The sequence below is a fragment of the Bos grunniens genome, chromosome 14, assembly GCF_055505025.1.
Source record: "Bos grunniens cultivar Pamir isolate PY7600 chromosome 14, Bosgru_T2T1.0, whole genome shotgun sequence".
NCBI classification, from domain to species: Eukaryota; Metazoa; Chordata; class Mammalia; order Artiodactyla; family Bovidae; genus Bos; species Bos grunniens.
Window position 1 is genome coordinate 48,223,250 of NC_141178.1, and position 21,592 is coordinate 48,244,841.

Genomic DNA, 21,592 nt, shown 5'->3' on the forward strand with positions numbered 1-21,592 from the left:
TTTCAGTGCCCCTAAATAAAGTTTTATTGGAACACAGCCACATCCATTATTACATACAGTGAGTGGGTAACTGCTCTTCCACTGAAAAGGCAGAGTTGAGTTGTTGGAACTGACATTTATGACCTCATATGTATGAGATCCTATGTTCCACAAAGTCTAGAATAGTCACTATGTGCCCTTTTACAGAAAAAGTTTACTGACCCCTGCTCTATGCAGTAAAACAATCCTTCATTTATTTATCCTTTGGGGAAAAAAAACTACCTGCCGCATGACAAAGAACCCTCATCAAAAAATGAGTTTTTAAGGATTTTTATTTATTTATTTGACTGTACTGGGTCTTAGTTTTGGTGTATGGTATCTTTAGCTGTGGCATGAGAACTCTCAGCTGAGGCATGTCGGATCTAGTTGCCTGACCAGGGATTAAACCCAGCTCCACTGCACTGGGAGTGTGGAGTCTTAGCCACTGGAACACAGGGGAAGTCCCCAAAAATGAGATTCTAATTGTAGGAGGAATTATGGCACTGCCAAGAAAAGAGATTGGCAAATGTTTAAGCTGTTCAGTTCAGTTCAGTCGCTCAGTCGTGTCTGACACTTTGCAACTCCATGGACTAAAGCATGCCAGGCCTCTCTGTCCATCACCAATTCTCGGAGTTTACTCAAACTCACATCCACTGAGTCGGTGATGCCATCCAACCATCTCATCCTCTGTCGTCCCTTCTCCTCCCACCTTCTATCTTTCCCAGCATCAGGGTCTTTTCAAATGAATCAGCTCTTCACATCAGGTGGCTAAAGTATTGGAGTTTCAGCTTCAGCATCAGTCCTTCCAATGAATATTCAAGACTTATTTCCTTTAGGATGGACTCCTTGCAGTCCAAGGGACTCTCAAGAGTCTTCTCCAACACCACAGTTCAAAAGCATCAATTCTTCAGTGCTCAGCTTTCTTTATAGTCCAACTCTCACATCCATACATGACTACTGGAAAAACCATAGCCTTGACTGGACAGACCTTTGTTGGCAAAGTAATGTCTCTTCTTTTTAATATGCTATCTAGGTTGGTCATATCTTTTCTTCCAAGGAGCAAGCATTTTCTAATTTCATGGCTGTAGTCACCATCCACAGTGATTTTGGAGCTCCCCAAAATAAAGTCTGTCACTGTTTTCACTGTTTCCCCACCTATTTGCCATGAACTGATGGGACCGGATGCCATGATCTTAGTTTTCTGAATGTTGAGCTGTAAGCCAACTTTTTCACTCTCCTCTTTCACTTTCATCAAGAGGCTCTTTAGTTCTTCTTCACTTTCTACCGTAAGGGTATCTTCTGCATATCTGAGGTTATTGATATTTCTCCCAGCAATCGTGATTCCAGCTTGTGCTTCCTCCAGCCCATTATTTCTCAGGATGTACTCTGCATATAAGTTAAACAAGCAGGATGACAAAATACACACTTGACGTACTCCTTTCCTGATTTGGAACTAGTCTGTTGTTCCATGTCCAGTTCTATCTGTTGCTTCTTGACCTGTATACAGATTTCTCAAGAGGCAGGTCAGGTGGTCTAGTATTCCCATCTCTTTCAGAATTTTCCACAGTTTGTTGTGATCCACACAGTCAAAGGCTTTGGCATAGTTAATAAAGCAGAAATAGATGTTTTTCTGGAACCCTTGCCTTTTCGATGATCCAATGGATGTTGGCAATTTGATCTTTGGTTCCTCTGCCTTTTCTAAATCCAGCTTGAACACCTGGAAGTTCACAGTTCTCGTATTGCTGAAGCCTGGCTTGGAGAATTTTGACATTACTTTACTAGCGTGTGAGATGAGTGCAATTGTGTGGTAGTTTGAGCATTCTTTGGCATTGCCTTTCTTTGGGATTGGAATGAAAACTGACCTTTTCCAGTCCTATGGCTACTGCTGAGTTTTCCAGATTTGCTGGCATATTCAGTGCAGCACTTTCACAGCATCATCTTTTAGGATTTGAAATAGCTCAACTGGAATTCCATTACCTCCACTAGCTCCATTCATAGTGATGCTTTCTAAGGCCCACTTGACTTTGCATTCCAGGATGTCTGGCTCTAGGTGAGTGATCACACCATCATGATTATCTAGGTCATGAAGATCTTTTTTGTATAGTTCTGTGTATCTTGCCACCTCTTCTTACTATCTTCTGCTTCTGTTAGGTCCATACCATTTCTGTCCATTATTGCTGACAGATGCAAAAAAGCAGTTTACCTAGGAGGGTATTAAACTCAGTGAAATCAGGTAGATGGAAAAGACAAGTGCTCTATGTTAACACTTACAGGTGAAATCTTAAAAATAAAACAGACAAATGCATATAATGAAACAGAAAGAGACTCACAGACTAGAGAAAAAGCTAGTGGTTATCAGATGAGGAGAAGAAAGGAAGTTGAGGCAAGATGGGGGAGGGGATTAACAGGTAAAAATCCCTATGAATAAAAAAAAATTAACAATAAGGACAGATTGTACAGCACAAGGAATATAGCCATTATTTTTTAATAACTTTAAATTGAATATAGTCTATAAAAATATTAAATCACTATGGACATGAGTTTGAGCAAGTTCCAGGAGTTTGTAATGGACAGGGAGGCCTGGCATGCTGCAGTCCATGGGGTCGCAAAGAGTTGGACACAACTGAGCTACTGAACTGAACTGATGTTAGTGTTTAGCGTTTGTCACTCAGTCACGTCCAACTCTCTGCAATACCATCGACTGTAACCCACCAGGCTCCTCTGTCATGGGATTTCCAAGGCAAGAATACTGGAATGGGTAGCCATTCCCTTCTCCAGGGGATCTTCCTGACTCAGGGATTGAACCCAGGTCTCCTGCATTGCAGGCAGATTCTTTACCATCTGAGACACCAGGGTAGCCCAACTTTAAATGGAATATAATCTATAAAAATATTAAATCATTGTGTTGTACACCTGAAACAAATATAATATTGACAATCAAATACACTTCAATTAAAAAAGAAAAAAAGAGCCAACAGAGGGAAGTGCAGGGGTAGTTATGCTCCCTCTCTTACTGCTGTGGGTCCAAAGTGTGGTGAACAGGATGGCCTGGAACAGATCTGGGGGAGATTGGATCCAATTTAATCGCAGGTACTGCACATCGTTAGTCAGCCAGCTCAATCGTTTGAGTCTCAGCTTATTATTATATGAAGTGGGATATTCATTACCTCACTGGGTGGATGACCTGTAATAACCTTTACAAAAACAGTCCAGATTCAGTAAGCGTTAGTTTCTTCCCCACTTTTAGCAGTGAGATCTCAAGAAAGAATGAATTACAACTTACGTCACCAAGAGACCACTTCACACATGGCAGCAATAAGAGAAAAAAAAATTTTTCATTTTCCAAGCTCTGCACTTCAGAGGATTCAATTAGAAACTATAAAGAAATCTCAGGCTCTTCACAGATCCAAGCAGACTGGAATTAAGGCAGCTTGGTGGCAGAAACACACTGTACTGTAACATGAATATCCCAAATTAGGAGACAGTAATGCATTATAATACGGTCATATGATGGAATATTGGAAAGCTATGAAAAGAAAAGGAACAACATTTTAATGACATATAAAATGTGAAAGATATAATACTTGGTGAAAAAAACCAGAGTATAAAATACAATGCAAGTTCAGCTTCATTTAAAAGGAAAAAACCACAAAGACTAAAGAATATAAAGTGGATGAACTTTTGGGGAAAAAAAAAAAAAAACTTTAACTGAGATGCAATTCACATACTGGGATGTGGACTTTTAAGGCAAAATAGAAGACTTCAAAAAAAAATTGGACTTACAGAGGGTGCTTCAGGCTCCTCCTTATTGATCTTGGGGCTCCATTTATTTACTCTTTTTAGAGAAACCTTGCAAGAAGCACTGATTTAGTTGAGGCTTTCAATTTTCAGGTCAGGAAATTGAGCCGCAGAGAAGTGAATACACCTGTGTAAGGAAGCACAGCAGATTAGCAGCAAAGTAGGAACTAGAACTTCAGGCTTCAAGCTCAATACACCTCGACATGCCAGTTGTCTAACATCATCACTCTTTTCTTGTTCAACCCATAGTCACACATCGTTGGGAGTTCCCTGGTTGTCTAATAGTTAGGACTCAGTGCTCTCACTGAGGGCGTTGGGCTCAGTCCCTGGTTGGTGAAATGAGATCCTGCAAACCACACGGTGCAGCCTAATAAACAGATAAATAAGTAATAAAAATAAAATAAAACATATTCACATATAGTTTCTATGTTGTTGTCATTATAGTATAGACACAAATTGGGGACTACTAATTCCTTAAAACAGTTTTTCTTCTCTCAAGTTCTGCTATGTCAACATTTATTCTTCTTTTCATCTGTATAAGCAGTCTGCCTACAGTATTTGTGAGCCTGGGGAATATTTTTGTAAAAAGCCCAAGAAACTCAAAGGGCCCTTTTATTAGCAATTGTTGGAATCTCTGACTTCACTTTTAAATTTAAATTTTACATTCCTTCCTCTTCAAAGTTTGCCTCTTTAAAAATGACTTATAATCTCTTCCTCTTAATTTTTTAAGACGATAGATACTTTTAAAAATACCTCTCTCTCTCCAGCCACCTCCAGCCTCTTGGAGGGTGAGTTGGGCTCATTGCAAACTCCTTGTCCCTCAAGCCCTGCCTCCAACAAAGAACTTCTCTCCTCAAGTCATTAGGATCCTAATTTTCTTCTGTCCTTGTACCTTAGAACCTGCCATCAGTTATTTCTATCTTAGCCTAGCAGTTCTCAACCTTGCCTGCATTTTGGGATCACCTGCGCTGTGCTGTGCTCAGTCACTCAGTCTTGTCCCACTCTTTGCAACATTATGGATTGTAGTCCCCCAGGATCCTCTGTCCCTGGGGATTCTCCAGGCAAGAATACTGGAGTGGGTTGCCCTCCTCCAGGGGATCTTCCCAACCCAGGGATCGAACCCAGGTCTCCCGCATTGCAGGAGGATTCTTTACCATCTGAGCCACCAGGGACGCCCTTAGAATCACATAGGAGCTCCTAATTTATTTTTAGTGGGATGAGCACGTGGTTCTCTTCCTCAACCAGGATTGACAACTTCTGCCTTGGATGAATAGGTTAAAATGAGTGTGATTTCTAAGAATATTTTTGTTTTAAAATAAGTCCATTTGGCTCACAGGGGAAGTATTTTTTTTGGAAGGGACCCCTGAAATTATACAACTAATGGTTTTCATTCATTCATTTATTCATTCATTTATTCTTCATTCATTAAAAACCTACACTGTGCCAGACACTAGAGGTTGACATATGCTCCTTGTTTTCAAGGGGCTTATTATCTACTAGCAGGAAAAAAAGTGCTCTAGTAAACATGAGGAAGTGCCATCTGTGGTATGATAGAGATGTGTATGCATGTATTATATCGAAACCAAGTTAAAAAACTATAATAATTCTTGTTTAATTGGAAGTTATAAGTGAAACACTGTATAAGTTACGTGTGTAGACTAACACCACAGTCCTATGAATAGAAAATGGAAGGCTGTTTAAAGTTGAGGTCAAATTTGAGGGGGTCTTGAAATGACAAAGACTAGTTCAAGTGGCTCAGTGGCAAAGAATCCACCTGCCAAAGCAGGAGATGCAAGTTTGATCCCTGGTTTGGGAAGATCCCCTGGAGGAGGAAATGGTAACCCACTTCAGTATTCTTGCCTGGGAAATCCCATGGACAGAGGAGCCTGGAGGGCTGTAGTCCATGGGGTCGTAAAGAGTCAGACACAACTGAGCATGCGTGCACACAAACATTGGTGTAAAAGAGAAAGAGAAAAACTCATATTGATAGATTTTTATTAAAATCATTCAGAATTAAAGGAAACGATAGTAAATAGAGTTACATTAAAAGTAAATAAGCAATAAAAATATATGGTAAAGGGCCAATGGGACAGACCAAGAGTAGAACAGAAACAATTTGTAGGAAAGGAAAAAGAGCAAAAAACCTCAAAAATGTCTCATGAAGAAACCATAATCATTCCAAAATAGAGTTAAAGTATATTTAAGAATATCACAAGTTAATGATATATTAAAGGGAAGAAAAATAAAAGCAGAGTAATGTATATAATAGAATGAGACTGGAAAATATATGCCATCACCAAAAAATCTGTTTATTATTATTTAAAATATGCTATATAAAATATATCATTTTGTTTCATTTGAAAAACAATTTTAGGAAGGAGCAGACTGGAAATAAAACTTAAAGAATTGCAAAAATGTCCATATTTAAAATTTAGCATGAAAAACCTAGTAAAGATCAAAGAAAAGCCAACAGTGAAATCAAGCCAAACACACTGGGAGAATTTACTCAGTAAAGAATCTGATTATCTTGTTCTTTATAAAATCCTACAAAATTCCACCACACTATAAGAAATCTTGAAATTATTCCTGTGGGGATCCAAAATTTCTCAGCTTGGCGATGGCAACAGTATGCTGGAAAGCATACTGAATATAGCACTCAGTTTAGTACTACAGATGTGCCTCATTGCTGATAGTATGTTTATCTGTGTTAATTGCTCAGTCATGTCTGACTCTTTGTGACCCCATGGATTGTAGCCTGCCAGGCTCCTCAGTCTATGGAATTCTCCAGGCAAGAATACTGGAGTGGGTTGCCATTTCCTTCTCCAGAGGATCTTCCCAACCCAGGGATTGAATCTGGGTCTCCTACATTGCAGGCCAATAGCAATTTATGTATAAGACTTCTTCAGTTTTGGTTATTATAACTACAGTTTTGTTAATAGAGTACAAGATTTTTGGTCATGAAAGAAAGTTGAGTTAGACTGTCATAACTGCTGTTTCATTGCTCTCTCTCTCTCTATATATATATATATTTTTGTTGTTGTTGTTGTTGTTGTTGTTAAGCAAAATATTGCAAAGAAGGAATCCTTGGCAGTCCAGTGGTTAGGATTTGGTGCTTTCACTGCTGGGGTTCAGGTTCGATTCCTGGTTGGGGAACTAAGAAGCCACAAGTCATGCAGCATAGCCAAAAATAAACAAATAACAACAACAAATATACCCAACACTGGCCCTCCCATGATGAAAGTGATCCAGTGTAAGCAACCTGCCAACCAGATAACTGATTGCTCCCCCTGGGAATGGTGCCATATTGGGGACTCGGTGTTAGTCTCCACGGCTGGCTGACTGGACACTCTCTGGTAGCCATAGCCAGGTTGGCCTTGGTTAATGGAAGTCCATGTTGTCACCATGACTACATTGTTCATGAGCCCATTGGGCGATGACAAGAATCTCTGGGGAAAGAAGTGAACTGGTAGCCACAGAATGGGCTACCCTATCCACCATCATGGTTTTACACAGCATTGCTTCTGAACGAGGAACTCACTTTATGACAAATGAAGTGTGTCAGTGGTCTCCCCTCATAGATTTCTATTCTTCAACCATCCTGAAGCAGTTAGCTTGATAGAATAGTGGCAAGTCCTTTTGAAGACAAAGTTAAATACAAGAACAGCTCAGGGTCACTACTTTATAGGACCGAGGCCAGGTTTTCCAGAAGGTGGTGTATGCTCTACCTTGGTGACCAGTATATGGTGCTATATTCCCTCATGGCCAGAATTCATGGGGATGGGTCTAAGAATCAAGGAATGGAAATGGCAGGGGAATACCTCACTACTACCTCTAGTGATCCACTGGCAAAAAGTTTGCTTCCTGTCCCTGTGACCATAAGCTCTGCTGGTCTAGAGGTCTTAGTTTCAAAGGGAGGAATGCATCCACCAGGGACAGAGCAGTGATTCCAAGAACTGGAAGTGAAGACTGTTACCTGACCACTTTGGGCTTCTCAAGCCTCTGAGTTAACAGGCAAAAAAGAGGGTTACTATATGGCTGGAGCAACTGATCCTGATTGCCAAGGGAAAATTGAATTGCTACAAGCAATGGAGGTAAGGAAGGGTGTGGCTAGAATTCAGGAGATCTGTTAGGGCTTCTCTTAGTAACATAACCTGGGTTAAAGTCAATGGAAAACTACAACAGTCTAATTCAGGCAGCTCTATTAACGTCCCAGCTGCTTCGTGAATGAAGGTCTGGGTCACTCTACTGGGTAAAAAACCACAAACAGTGCTGCTTCAGCAGTACAAATATTAAAACTGGAATGATACAGAGCAGACTAACATGTGCCCTGCACAAGGATGACATGCAAATTCACCAAGTGTCCCACAGTTTTAGAACAAACTAGCGGTTACCAGTGGGGAGAGAAAAGTGGGGAGGGGCAAGATAGGGAAGGCGATGAAGATGTACCAACTACTATGTATAAAATAAACAAGCTACAAGAATATACTGTAGAGCACTGGGAATATAGCCAATGTTTCATAATGGCCAGGGATGGAATGTAACCTTGAAAAATTGTGTATTACTATACACAGACAGATCATATACCTGCAACATAATATTGTATATCAACTCTATCTCACTTTAAAAAAAAGAGAGAGAGAGAGAGAGAAGAACCACAACCAGTCAAGTTGCTTGGTGAGGATGAAAGGAATATGTAATGGGTAGTGGAAGAATACAGTTATCAATACCAGCTATGACCATGTAACCAGTTACAGAAATGAGGATGTAACTGTTATAAGTATCTCTTGCTTTTCTTTTGCTGTGAACATGCTTGTGTGTATGAGTAGGTTTGTGTCTGTATGTATGTGTGTATCTGCCTGTCTGTCTACTTTTGTTTTCTTCCCCATCCCCTTATCGTATGACATAAAATGCATTACCTTTATTTTAAGATTTATATTTATTTACTCGTTCATTTTGTTTTTTGGCTGTGGCGGGTGTCTGCTGCTGCACGTGGACTTTCTCTGGTTGTGGTGATCAGGGGTCACTCTTCGTTGTGGTGTGTGGGCTTCTCATCACAGTGACTTCTTCAGTTTCAGAGCACAGGCTTTAGGTATGCGAGTGTCAGTACTGTAGCCCCTAGTGTGTATTCACTTTAAATCATAAAATTTAAATATTGTTACCTTTACATCATAAAGTTACAAGAATATCAAGAAGAGTGAACATCACCCAAGGGTTTTGGATCCTCTTCTAGGGAGTTCGTATGTTTTCAGCTGTACACAGGATGCCTGTGAGCTACACCGCTTCAGTTGTGTCTGACTCTTTGTGACCCCATGGACTGTAGTCCGCCAGGCTCCCTCTGTCCATGGAATTCTCCAGGCAAGAATACTGGAGTGGGCTGCCATTCCCTACTCCAGGGGATCTTCCTGGCCCAGGGAGCGAACCCATGTCTCCTGTATCTCCTGCACTGTAAGCAGATTCTTTACTGAAGCACTGGGAAGCCCCACTGGAGCACGTTCCCCTGTCTAATTTATATTCTGCATTCTGCTGCGCCTCTGTTCAATGATTTCACTTAATTTTTATAAAACATAAATATTTATTCTATGTGAATGGTTTTCTTTAGGCACATTAAATCATTCATTCAACAAATACTCACCAAGTGCCAAGCATGAGCCACTTGATTTGTAAATTCCATTAAGATAGGGCTGTTGCCTGTCTTATTTGTTACTTGGTCTCCAGTACCGAGAATGATGCTTTGCACAGAACAGGAACTCAATAAATGTGTAGTGAATTAATAAATGGAAAGAAGCATATCCAATACCCCTGGTAATAATTTGTGCATTATCTCTGGCACTCCATGTCCAAAGATTGTTAATATACACTTCCTAGTTGTGAACATAACAAGCCCTTTAATAACCATTAGCTATGGCAAAATGGTGTGTTTTGTTTTGTTAAAAAAATGATGTTTTTGTGAAAGGCTTTGAAGTCTCAGATGAAAAGTACAGGGAATCCTCATGGATTTATTTCAAAAGTTTACTTGTTCATTGATTGGTTATGAGGCAGAACATATTTTTCTATGGAAACAAGGTTTTGCAAGGGGTTTAGATTCTCAGAGCTGCCCTGCTAAAACCTATGACATCGAAAATAGCACAGTCGTAGTAATAGAACATAACCATCGTATGTGTTTCTGTGGAAAACTAGAACTTAATCTGCTGTATTTGGAAAGGCACTCTGTTAAGAGTGTCTACATTAGAATGGTGAGTCTTGGAGTTAGTGGTTACACCACAGAAGAGTATTCAAACTCACCCGTGCTTGGTATTTTATCTTAGGAGGGCAGTAGAGGTTGAAACAAACAACTAAACTCTCGAGAGGCATAGAGTTCAGATTCAAGGAAGTGGTGGTGTTGTGGATGAAGCCACTGTTAACGAGGAGAAAGTAAAAGCTGCATGTGAGGCTTAAAATAGAGAGGGAGAAGAGGAAACATGCGTGGGAAAAACTCTAGGGAGAGGTGAAAAAAGAAGGGAACTTCAGTCAAGTAAAAATCTTGCCAGTCTTGGTGGTTGGTTGGCCCTGGCCATATGTAAGCCAGGGATTGAGTGTATTAGAAAGTATACAGTATTAGTAGTTTATTTTAAAATTTAGTCCAAAAGAAATACGAGATCTAAGTATTAGCTTTTCTCGTTTTGTAACAAAAGAATATGCTTAAGTAAAATATATAACACAGAAGGAATGTTTAAAAGTTGATTTTATTAAATACTGAATACACACAAAATAATATTTCTAACAGGTGTGACAGCTATAAAGAACAACAAATATCCACATGCCTACTGCTCAGTGAAGATCTAGGAAATTAGAGTTTGAGGATGGGGCAATCTTTCAGGTAGTTGCGTGCCTGAAACTTCATAATCATCTTGGATAAAAGCTAAAAAAATTAAAACAAATAAACCAAAAGCATAGGCATTTCATCAAGGATGTAAAAAACTGACATGCATAAATAATAGACTAATTAAAATATAACGATTGACTCTGTAAATGTTTTGAATAAAAACAGAGTGTTATATTTTAAAGCCCAAGAAATATTGCTAGAATGAGAGCTCTGTGGTGAGTAGCACTATTTGTCAAGGGGTCCACGTTTACAGAAGCCTGTTTCAAAAGAAGCAAGAAGACGGTTCTAAGGAAGAAGAGTCGTTATTCAGATGCATTCTTTTTGATGAAGGTATTTTTCTGTCCTAGCTAACAATGAACACAGACATTCCCCTTCACACCTAGGATTTTATAAAAATCTTGCGTCTTAACTGAAGGAAGCTTTTTTCTCTCTGAGTGTGCTTTAGCTCCCTGATACATGGGATCTTAGAAATTCCTTGAGTTGGAAACTGAGTCCTTAATACCATGTCCAGAATATTTCCATGAGAACGTTCTGGAGATGGGTAGTGGTTGAAAACAGTGTGCATGTACTTAATGCCACTGAATTGTACACTTAAAAAAGGTTAAAATGGCAATTTTTAGGTTATATCCTTACATGCTTAGTCACTCAGTCTTGTCTCTTTGCGAGCTTGTGGACTGCAGCCTACCAGGCTCCTCTGTCCACAGGATTTTTCAGGCAAGAATACTAAAGTGGGCTGCCAAATAAAAAGATGTCACCAATCAACCAACCAACCAAATAACCAAGTGTTTAAGTAACACTGTTTATGGGTTTAGATTACGATCTAGAACATACATCCTGTTCTAAGACTCCCTTTCAACCTACCCACATGAACTTTTGTGTTAAGTGAGATGAGATCAACAGCTGACCAGTTCTTACTTATTAGAGTCCACAAGTGTGCTGTGATTCTCATATTGTACTGTATTATTTTCTTTTTTATCATTCACTCATTCATTTTCACTTTCATGTAGTATTCCATTGTGCAAAAAATACTGTAGTTTATTCGTTCATCTGTCACTGAATTCTACTGGAAATAGGAGTGGAATTACTGGGTCATAAAGCAGAAATACTCAGCTTTAATGGATACTGCAAAACAGCTTTTCAGTTTACATTTCAAGTTTTCATTTTCTGTTTCTAAAATATATAAAAATGCAATTGTGTTGTAACGAACATACCACTCCGGTGGGGGATGTTCATAATTGGGAAGCAGTGTATGTGTGGGGGAGGGGAGTTTATGGGAAATCTCTAGACCTGCCAATCAATTTTACTGTGAACATAAAACTGCTCTAAAATATTTTTTTTAAAGCAATTGTATTTTGTATATTTACCTTCTGTTCCAGAGATCTTCTAAAACTTAATTCTAGCAGTTCATTGATTCTTTTGGATTTTCTACATAAACATTCATGCCATCTGCAAACAATGACAGTTTTATTTCTTCCTTGTGTGTGCTCAGTTGTGTCTAACTCTTTGTGACCCCCTGGACTGTAGCCTACCAGGCTCCTCTGGCCATGGGGCTTTCCAGGCAAGAATACTGGAGTGGGTTGCCATTTCCTTCTTCAGGAGATTTTCCCAACCCAGCAGCAGAAGTGATGTCTCTTGTGTCTCCTGGCGGGTGGGTTCTTTACTATTGAGCCACCTGGGGAACTTTTATTTCTTCCTTTAGTGATAATTACATCATTTTTCTTTCCTTACCACATTGACTAGAATCTCCTGTACAATACTGAATACAAATGATAATCCTGGGCATTCTATTTCCAATTCTCTGTCCCAGTCTCTAGGAGAAGCTCTAAATGTTTCACCATTGAGTATGACATTTGTTATAGACTTTTTGTATATACAATTAATTATATTGAGGAACTTCTCTTTTATTGCATTAAAAAATGTCAATAGTAATCTGTTCTGGTATAATTTACTGATAGCAAAATACATAAATCCAAAGTGTACTACTCAGTGAAGTTTGACAAACCATTGTCAAAATGTAATCATGATTCAGATCAGTATTTTCTTAGGTAAATACTTAGGAGTAGAACTGCTGGGTCATATAGTTAGTATAAGAGGAAGTGCCACGCTGTTTTCCAAAGTGTTTGCATAGTCCTGCCAGCAATAAATGACTTCCAATTGCTCCATATTCTTGCCAATACCAGGGACTGTCAGCTTTTATAATTTTAGCTATTCTAGAGGGTAAGTCCTATCTCCCATGGTTTTAATTTGCCTTAGTTCCCTGATGACTAATGATTTGGAGTATCTTTTCTTATGTTTATCAACCATTCACATACTTTTGTAAAGTGCCTTTATAAGTCTTTTTTCCATCTTGTAATTGGATTTTTTAAAAAAAATTAATTTAGAGGTGTTTTTTGCTTATTCTGGGTGCAGGTACTTTGCCAGATTTGTGTGCTGCAGATATATTCTCCCCATCCATGTACTACTTATGCACTTCCTTTGTGGTATTTTTTGATGAGAATTTTATCATTTTAATAAAGTCCAATTTATCATTTATTTTTCTTTTCTGATTAGTGTCGTTGAAGTTCTGTAAAAAAAAAATCTTTGTCTACCCCAAAGTTTTAAAGATACTTGTTAACCCATGTTTTTTTCCCTAGCAGGTTGTTTGAGCTTTTACATCTAAGTTTATGATCAGTCTTAATTCATTCTTGTGTATCACGACATGAGGAGGGCGTCAGTATTCATTTTCTCCACACTGCTATCTAGTTGTTCCAGTCTTATTTACTGACAAGACTTTTTCTTTGTTGAATTTGACAACTTTGTAAAAAATCAATTGACTGTAAATTTGGGGGTCTATTTCTGGATTCTCTATTCTGTTCCATTGATCTGTTTGTCTATTCTTACACCAATATTCAGTTTAGTTGCTCAATCTTTGCGAACCCATGGACTGCAGCACGCCAGGCTTCCCTGTCCGTCATCAACTCCTGGAGTTTACTCAAACTTACGTCCATTGAGTCGGTGATCCCATCCACTCATCCTCTTCTGTCCCCTTCTCCTGCCTTCAATCTTTCCCAGCATTAGGGTCTTTTCAAATCAGTCAGTTGTTCGCATCAGGTAGCCAAAGTATTGGAGTTCCAGCTTCAACATCAGTCCTTCCAATGAACACCCAGGACTGATCTCCTTTAGGATGGACTGGTTGGATCTCCTTGCAGTCCAAGGAACTCTCAAGAGTCTTCTCCAACACCATAGTTCAAAAGCATCAATTCTTCAGCACTCAGCTTTCTTTATAGTCCAACTCTCACATCCATACATGACCACTGGAAAAACCATAGTTTTGACTAGACAGACCTTTGTTGGCAACATAGTGTCTCTGCTTTTCAATATGCTGTCTAGGACTTTTCTTCCAAGGAGCATCTTTTAATTTCATGCCTGCAGTCACCATTTGCAGTGATTTTGGAGCCCAAGAAAATAAAGTCTCTCACTGTCTTCATTATTGTAGCTCTTCAGTGATTATTGAAATCAGTAGTGTAAATTATCCAACCTGTTTTTGAGTTCATCTTGGCTGTTCTAGATAATATATATATATCTCCATATAAATTTTAGAATTAGCATCTCAATTTTTGCTAAAAAGATGTGCCAGAATCTTGATTGGAATTGTAATGAATCTAAAGATCAATTTGGGGAGAGTTGACATCTTAACAATATCAAGTCTACACATCTCTCCTTCTATCTAGGCCTTTGTAAATTTCTGTCAGCATTGTTTTTAGTTTTCAGTGTAGAGATCTTGGTTATCTTTGGTTAAATATTTTCCGAAGTATTTGATGTTTTTTATGTTTTGTAAATGATATTTTGAAAAATTTCATTTTCTAATTGTTTCTTCCTAATATATAGAAATATAATTTATAATATTTGACTAATGACCTTGTATCCTGTGATTTTACATTTACTTTATTTTTTTTTAAATTTTATTTTATTTAACTTTACAATATTGTATAGGTTTTGCCATATATCAAAATGAATCTGCCACAGGTATACACGTGTTCCCCATCCTGAACCCTCCTCCCTCCTCCCTCCCCATACCATCCCTCTGGGTCATCCCAGTGCACCAGCCCCAAGCATCCAGTATCATGCATCGAACCTGGACTGGCGACTCGTTTCATATATGATATTATACATATTTCAATGCCATTCTCCCAAATCATCCCACCCTCTCCCTCTCCCACAGAGTCCAAAAGACTGTTCTATGCATCAGTGTCTCTTTTGCTATCTTGTATACAGGGTTATTGTTTCCATCTTTCTAAATTCCATATATATGCGTTAGTATACTGTATTGGTGTTTTTCTTTCTGGCTTACTTCACTCTGTATAATAGGCTCCAGTTTCATCCACCTAAAAATATGTAACGCTTCATGAATTTGCGTTTCATCCTTGTGCAGGGGCCATGCTAATCTTCTCTGTATCGTTCCAATTTTAGTATATGTGCTGCTGAAGCGAGCACTACGTTTACTTTAATAGTTATAGGTTCTTTTGAATTTTTTATGTACACAGTCACGTGACAAAAGATGATTTTACTTCCTCCTTTTTCATTTTCTTAACCTTATTTCACAGGATAGGATTTGCAGAGAGTCTAAATAACTTGCATAAGTTTACACAGTTAGAAAGAGCCAAGATTAAAACTCATGTCAGCCTGTTTTCAGAACACCGTGGAATGAGTGAGGGTGTATTAAAATTTTTGTTGCTGTCATTGCTAGAAAAAGAAGTTTGGGTCATACTTATTCAAGATGGTCTTGAATATAAGGTATAGAATTTGAATTGTATTCTGTAGGTGATTAAAGATTAAGTGTTTTCAAGTGGGAAAGAAATAGTAGTGGTGATTTTAGTCTTGTTGTGTGTAGTGTGGTTTGATGGGAACCCCGCATTTTTGATTCATTCATTTCAGAATCACTTACTGAGCATGCATTATGTTTTAATAATTGTTATAGGTACTGAAGAAATAAGGATGAAGATAATCTTTTGCTTAGAGTAGTAGAGATTTTCAGTGATGGAGAAAAGAATTTTAGTGCAATCTCTTAGCCATGCTGCAAAGACAGCTCTATGATCTTGGATAAATTAATTTCCTGGAACCTCGTTATTTTCATACATAAAATGAGAATAATAATACACATAATGCCTACTTCGATGAGAAATAAAAATATATGTAGTATGCTTGACCTGTATCAGACACATTTATGGTACCTATAATATTTAAGGGATTTGGAGAGCGCATACAATAAGAATGAAATACCTAGCCAAACAATTGATTTTTTCAATAATCAAATGTCAGTTAGTTTTAACTGATCCTCTCCTTCAGTGATTACATATTAAATATAATGAATGATACATTTTTTGTTCTTATAATTTGAACACTGGGATAACTGTGCTATGCACAGATCTAGTCAACATAATAATACTCTATTCATGTAAAGAACTTGAGAGTTAACAAATCACATTTATTTATATCATTTTGTTTGAGTCTTCCAATAATCATACAGATGAGGAAACTGATATATTTATCCACATGGTAAGAAGCAAAGCCCAGTTCATATGTTTTCCTATCTTTAATAGCTCTTCTTACCACACTATATTCAGTTCAGTTCAGTCGCTCAGTCGTGCCCAACTCTTTGCAACACCATGGATTGCAGCACACCAGGCCTTCCTGTCCATCAGCAACTCTGGAGTTTACTCAAACTCATGTCCATTGAGTCAGTGATGCCATCCAATCATCATCTGTAATATAGTGTAATATGGTGTACCACACCATGTTCAGTTCAGTTCAGCTCAGTCGCTCAGTCATGTCCGACTCTTTGCGACCCCGTGAATCGCAGCACGCCAGGCCTCCCTGTCCATCACCAACTTCTGGAGTTCACTCAAACTCATGTGCATCCAGTCGGTGATGCCATCCAGCCATCTCATCCTCTGTCGTCCCCTTCTCCTCCTGCCCCCAATCCCTCCCAGCATCAGGGTCTTTTCCAATGAGTCAACTCTTCGCATGAGGTGGCCAAAATATTGGAGTTTCAGCTTCAGCATCAGTCCTTCCAATGAACACCCAGGACTGATCTCCTTTAGGATGGACTGGTTGGATCTCCTTGCAGTCCAAGGAACTCTCAAGAGTCTTCTCCAACACCACGGTTCAAAAGCATCAATTCTTTGGAGCTCGTATTACCTCTCATTATATCATGAAGCATGCTAGTAGTAATAATACAAAAATCACAATGAATCTTCCAATTTTTATATAGCTTATCTATGAAGGAAGTGAGTAATTTGAAGTTGAATGAGGAAGAGAAGGCAGACAATATAGAATTTCTTGTTCTGTAGTATTCACATTGTTCTGATTTTCTTAGGTGTATTGTTAACTATATAAATTATCATTTTTCTTTATTACTTTAAGTTGCATTTGTGATTTGGCTGACATTTCTTTTTTCTGTATCTACTTGCCTCATATATCTATGGTGTGTTGTTTCTGCTTCTACTAAATTTCAATAATTTCCTTCCCCTTTCTGATTTGCACCCACATTTTTTTCCTTATTGGGTTGTTCTCTGTTGGTAATATATCCAGTTCCTATATCTTTGCTTTCATTTTTTTCTTTGACTGAATAACTAAGTCAATTTATTTACTTTTCTTCCTTTTCATGTTACCTTATCACACAATAATTCACCAATAATTATGGCTGGTTTTACTAAACAATTATTCTGAGGTCTTATAGAAATCTAAGTTCTTTGAAAATACTGAAAACATTTTTCATAAATATGTTTTAAGAGCAAGGTATTGGAGGGTGAGTTGGGGAAATGAACATGAAGATTGATCAGATAATGGCATTTACATTTTATAGATTCACATAAACAGTTAACATTAAATAAGTTAGGAGCTGTAGCATGTAAAAACAAGAATAAGACATGGGTCCTGAAGAGCTTACGATCTACTGAAAGAGAAAGACAAATATATAAACAACTGCAGTACAAGACAGAATACTGTTATAACTATGGCGTGAAGTGTTGAGGGAGCCCAGAGGCTGTACTAGAGAGTAGAAGTTATAGGATTCCTCAAGGTTGGAAGCAACTGATTAGCAGCTAGAGATGGAACTCATTATGCTATGCTGTCAGGTTTTTTTGTTTATTTTTGTAGAAACAGTCAGGCATCTTAGAGTAAGTTTTATTGAGTAATATGGAAATACAATGGGGAATCATTTATTTGCACAGATATCATGGGTGGTTTTTGAGAGTGTGAAATCTGCTCCAGAGGATGATGAATTCTGGACCTCTGCCAGAAAAAGGGAACGCTAGAAAGCCAGAAGGAGAATCTTTCCTTTATCACAACTCAGAGTTGAGGGTGAGGACAAGAAAGGAAATGGGAAGCCAGCAATGTGACAGACCTCAGGTGATTACTACCTCATTATAGGAATACACTGGACAAGTATTTGTAGAAGAACACAGGTCATAAAAAAACCCCTTCCATTTCCATTTCTTCCCCAGTTTTTTGAGAACTTTGGGATTTCAAGAAGTCTAATTCTGTTTGCCATGTAATTAAAATAATCTATAAAAATTTATGAAATTAAAACATGGTGAATGCAAACATTTCAAACATTATAGTGTGAATTACTATTATATATATATTACTACTATATATATAATAGTGAATTACTATTCCACTACACACCCACTCATACTCTCCAGTGCTAACAATTTGTTAGCACTTGGAAATATTTTCTACCATAGTCAAACACACACACATACATACATACATACATACATATTTTTCTTTTTCCAAAGAAAATTTGTGGTACTCCCACAAATTTGAGGTTGAAGTCACCATTAAAAGTGTGGGCTCTGGATTCGGATAGAACCTGGTTCAAATCCTCTCCAACTTCCTGGCTCTATGACCCTACTTCTTTAAACTTCATTTTTTGTGTGAAGGATAAAAATGGTATTACTTTGTAAGGCTTGAGAATCAAAATCTAGAAATCACTTAGTCCAGTGACTGAACACATAAGTATGTGTTCAGTAAACACTGTTATTATCCATGGCAAATGACCTTTCTCATTTTAAGACTAAAAATAAGGAAATTTGCTCAACAAATGTTCATTTTCTTTTTTTTTTTTCTGACCAAGTGTATCTGGGTTGGGAAGAACTTGCTTTTCCAAGGCAGAAAGCTGATCCGAGTGAGTTTTACAAGGGTTTTCTCTGAATCTTCAGTGCAACTCTCCCGCGTCCCCCCAACATCACTTTCTGTCTAGAAAGTGGACTTTTCAATAAAAAAACTTTTGTGACTCAGGTCGTGACGAGAATGCTCAACCAGGTCAGGCTATTTACACTGTGTGCACTTTTGCTTTATCATGCAACTGCTGGGTGGCACCCTTTTAAGCTCGCCTCGCACGGTCGCGCCCCTCCATCCCCTCTTCAGAGGCGACCGCCAAGAAGCAGCCAATTCTCTTAGAAGCCGGGGGAGAACTGATGGACAACGGGCGCTTCCAGGGCGCAGCAGCAGACGCGGGCGTGCGAGGTGCGCCCTAGGGGTGCCGGCTGCTGCTCCAGGGGCGCAGGCAGAGCGCCGACGGGTGGCTCCTCCTGGGGCGAATCTGGCACTGCGTTCTCCCCATCTTCGTGCGGGGGCATCTGCCTGGCCGTCTGCAACCTCAAGATCCCACTGCCTCCACTCTGCAGCCCCGGCCGGTCCCATAGTCTCGCTTTTTTGGCACTTGCCCTTTGCCCTCCCATGGAGTCATCTGTTTACTCTCCCCTCGCTTCCAGTCACCCATAGGTCACCCTCCCTGCTACCACCGTCACCCATTTTGTCCCCTCTCCCTTCTCTCTTCACCTCTCCCCGGGTCGTCTTCTTAAGAGGACTGCGCCGACGGAGATGCTACAGAGTCCGCGGCCAGGGTCGGCTCCTGGGAGAACCCTCCGTCCACCTTTGCCCCCTCCCCGGGGGCGCGGGACGCAAGTTTCCGCCCCGTCCTTTCCCCAGTGACAGGACTCGGCTGCGGCCACGGCCCGGGAGGCGGAGGGAGGGACTGCCTGACTCCCGAGCCCCCTCCCCTGATCGCGAGCTCGCGCGGTCTGTGTGTCTCTAGGCAAGTGCGGAGACGCGGAGGAGGAGGAGGAGGAGGTGGAGGAGGAGGAGGGAGTTGGGGGAGGATCTCCATTGAAATAAACAACCAGGCAGCAGTTATTAACACGGGAACATGGCGGCCGCAGCCTCAGCCACGGCTTCGGCGGCGAAGGTCAGCGCCGACGGCAGCCGGCACCTGACGGCGTGACCGACCCGAGCCGGTAACCGCTCCTTCCCTGGGGGCCGCGAGGGCGGGCTGGAGGCGGGCGGCGGGCGGCGGACAGGCTGGGGGCGCCGCGTCCCCACCCCCCGGCCGCGATCGCCCTTCCTGCGCCGAGCCGGGTAGAGCCGCGCGCCACCGAGAGGGCTGTTTTGTGTGCGGGGAACCGCTGCCCCGGTGCGCGGAAAACGGGAGTTGCAACCCCGGAGAGGCGCCGTGAAGCTGGGGAGTTGGGACTTGGGGGGGGGTGGGGTGGGGGGGGGTGGGGAGGGCGGGAAGCGGCGGGGAGACGCGGAGTCCCTGGGAGAGAAAGGAGGCGCTCCAGCGCTTTGCGAGAGCTCGGGAGACGAGTCCCGGAGCGCGAGGCGGGCGGAGGCTGCAGCCCGCGGCGCCGGCCAAGAGGTGAGAGCCGAGGCGCGGCGGAGGCCGGGGGCGCGGGCGCGGCCCCCGCCGGCGGAGCCCCGGCGCCCCTGCCCGGTGCGGGTCGGCGGGGAGCGCTTCTCCTGCGCCCTCGGGGGGCGCGAGGCAGAGAGACGGGAAGGTGAAGCCCGAGAAGGTGCATTCTTTCATGGAAACGCGGAGCGACTGCAGCGCAGGGTGGGAGCCGGGCGAGGGGTGGCAGGACTCGGGAAGTGCTCGGGGGTGTGTGAAGGTGAAACGCCTTGTCAGGGGCGGCCGGCGGGGTGAGACATCGGGAGAAGAGAGGATCCGCGGCCCGGCGGCCGGGCCCGGCCCGTGTCAGCGCCGGGGGCTGGGGGCGAGGGGCGCCGCGCGCCGACGGGAAGGAGCTGCGGCGGGCGGGGCGGGCGGCGCGCTCGGGCCGAGCAGGCCGGGCCGCGGTGGGGGCGGGGAGCCGGGGGGCCCGAGCGCGGCGGCGCCGAGCCGGGCTCGCCCCTGACTTAACTTTCTGGGTGCGGGCGTGTGTGCAGGAGGCGCGCAGGGGCCGGGGCTGGGGGCGGGAGGCGGGCCGGGAGGTTCCGGGTTGGCTCGCCAGCGCCCCCTCTTCGCTCCCCCATCTCCCCGCCCCTGAAGGGACAGGCCCTCAGGGCCCCAGGCGGGAAGCGGGAGGGGCCCTCCCAGCCAGCTCGCGACGGTCACGCCCCGGGCCCGGGGACACTGCTCTCTCGGGCCTCTGGGGGCTGCTGGGGGAGGGGGCCGGGGGTCGTCGCGGCGCGCCGGCGCTCACCGCCCCCCGCCCCTCCGGGGAGTCCCGGAGGCGCCTCTTCCGAGATCGGGGGTGGGTCGGTCCCTGGTTAGCTGGTCCCTCCCTCTTCTCCCTCCCCCTAGTGGTTTCCGGGGCCTGCGGGACCGAGGGGCGGGAATCAAGGACCCGAGCGTCCTGCACCGGCTCTGAGCGGGACCGGGCCTAACGCCGTCCGGGTCTGTCACTCGTAGGGGAAACTTTCCCAAACCGGGGACCGAGCCTGAACATCCTCCTCCGTCACCTCGTCCTCTAATCCCACTCCCACTCCACCTCCTCCACTGCCTTCCCCTCCCACCGACCCGAATCTCGCTGCGTGTGACTGATGGGGCAGTGAGCCAGTCGAAGGCGGGGAATTGACCTGCCGGGTGTCGGTAAGCCAATCGCGGGGACCGGAGGAAGGAAGGGGGCGGGGCTTCTTCCGGACCAGTTG

At 42.2% G+C, this 21,592-nt stretch overlaps 1 protein-coding gene, 2 long non-coding RNA genes and 2 other non-coding genes across 16 annotated transcripts in view; 2 read left to right on the forward strand and 3 right to left on the reverse strand.

Moving 5' to 3' along the window:
* Window positions 1–357: 357 nt before the first annotated feature.
* On the reverse strand, window positions 358–3,785 carry LOC147359382 (uncharacterized). Its single transcript, XR_015140756.1, has 3 exons — window positions 3,302–3,785; window positions 3,033–3,212; window positions 358–2,221 (listed from the first exon to the last, which is right to left on the reverse strand). It is a non-coding gene; the product is annotated as an uncharacterized LOC147359382 (long non-coding RNA).
* A 4,297-nt stretch (window positions 3,786–8,082) lies between these two features.
* LOC147359383 (U6 spliceosomal RNA) lies at window positions 8,083–8,188 on the forward strand. Its single transcript, XR_015141395.1, has one exon. It is a non-coding gene; the product is annotated as a U6 spliceosomal RNA (small nuclear RNA).
* Window positions 8,189–15,044: 6,856 nt separating this feature from the next.
* LOC147359384 (U6 spliceosomal RNA) lies at window positions 15,045–15,151 on the reverse strand. Its single transcript, XR_015141378.1, has one exon. It is a non-coding gene; the product is annotated as a U6 spliceosomal RNA (small nuclear RNA).
* Window positions 15,152–16,121: 970 nt separating this feature from the next.
* Window positions 16,122–19,632, reverse strand: LOC147359385 (uncharacterized). The gene is made up of 2 exons (XR_015140757.1): window positions 19,505–19,632; window positions 16,122–16,878 (listed from the first exon to the last, which is right to left on the reverse strand). It is a non-coding gene; the product is annotated as an uncharacterized LOC147359385 (long non-coding RNA).
* Window positions 19,118–21,592, forward strand: part of NCOA2 (nuclear receptor coactivator 2) — a 287,169-nt gene continuing 284,694 nt past the window's right edge. For 4 of the 12 annotated variants that reach the window (XM_086336624.1, XM_086336640.1, XM_086336642.1 and 1 more), the window contains exon 1: window positions 19,118–19,959. The gene's annotated coding sequence lies outside the window, so the exon portion shown is untranslated. Of the gene's footprint in view, window positions 19,960–19,996; window positions 20,361–20,398; window positions 20,556–21,353; window positions 21,534–21,592 lie in introns of those variants that run through there. The other 8 variants (XM_086336625.1, XM_086336641.1, XM_086336626.1 and 5 more) reach the window with 7 other exon arrangements.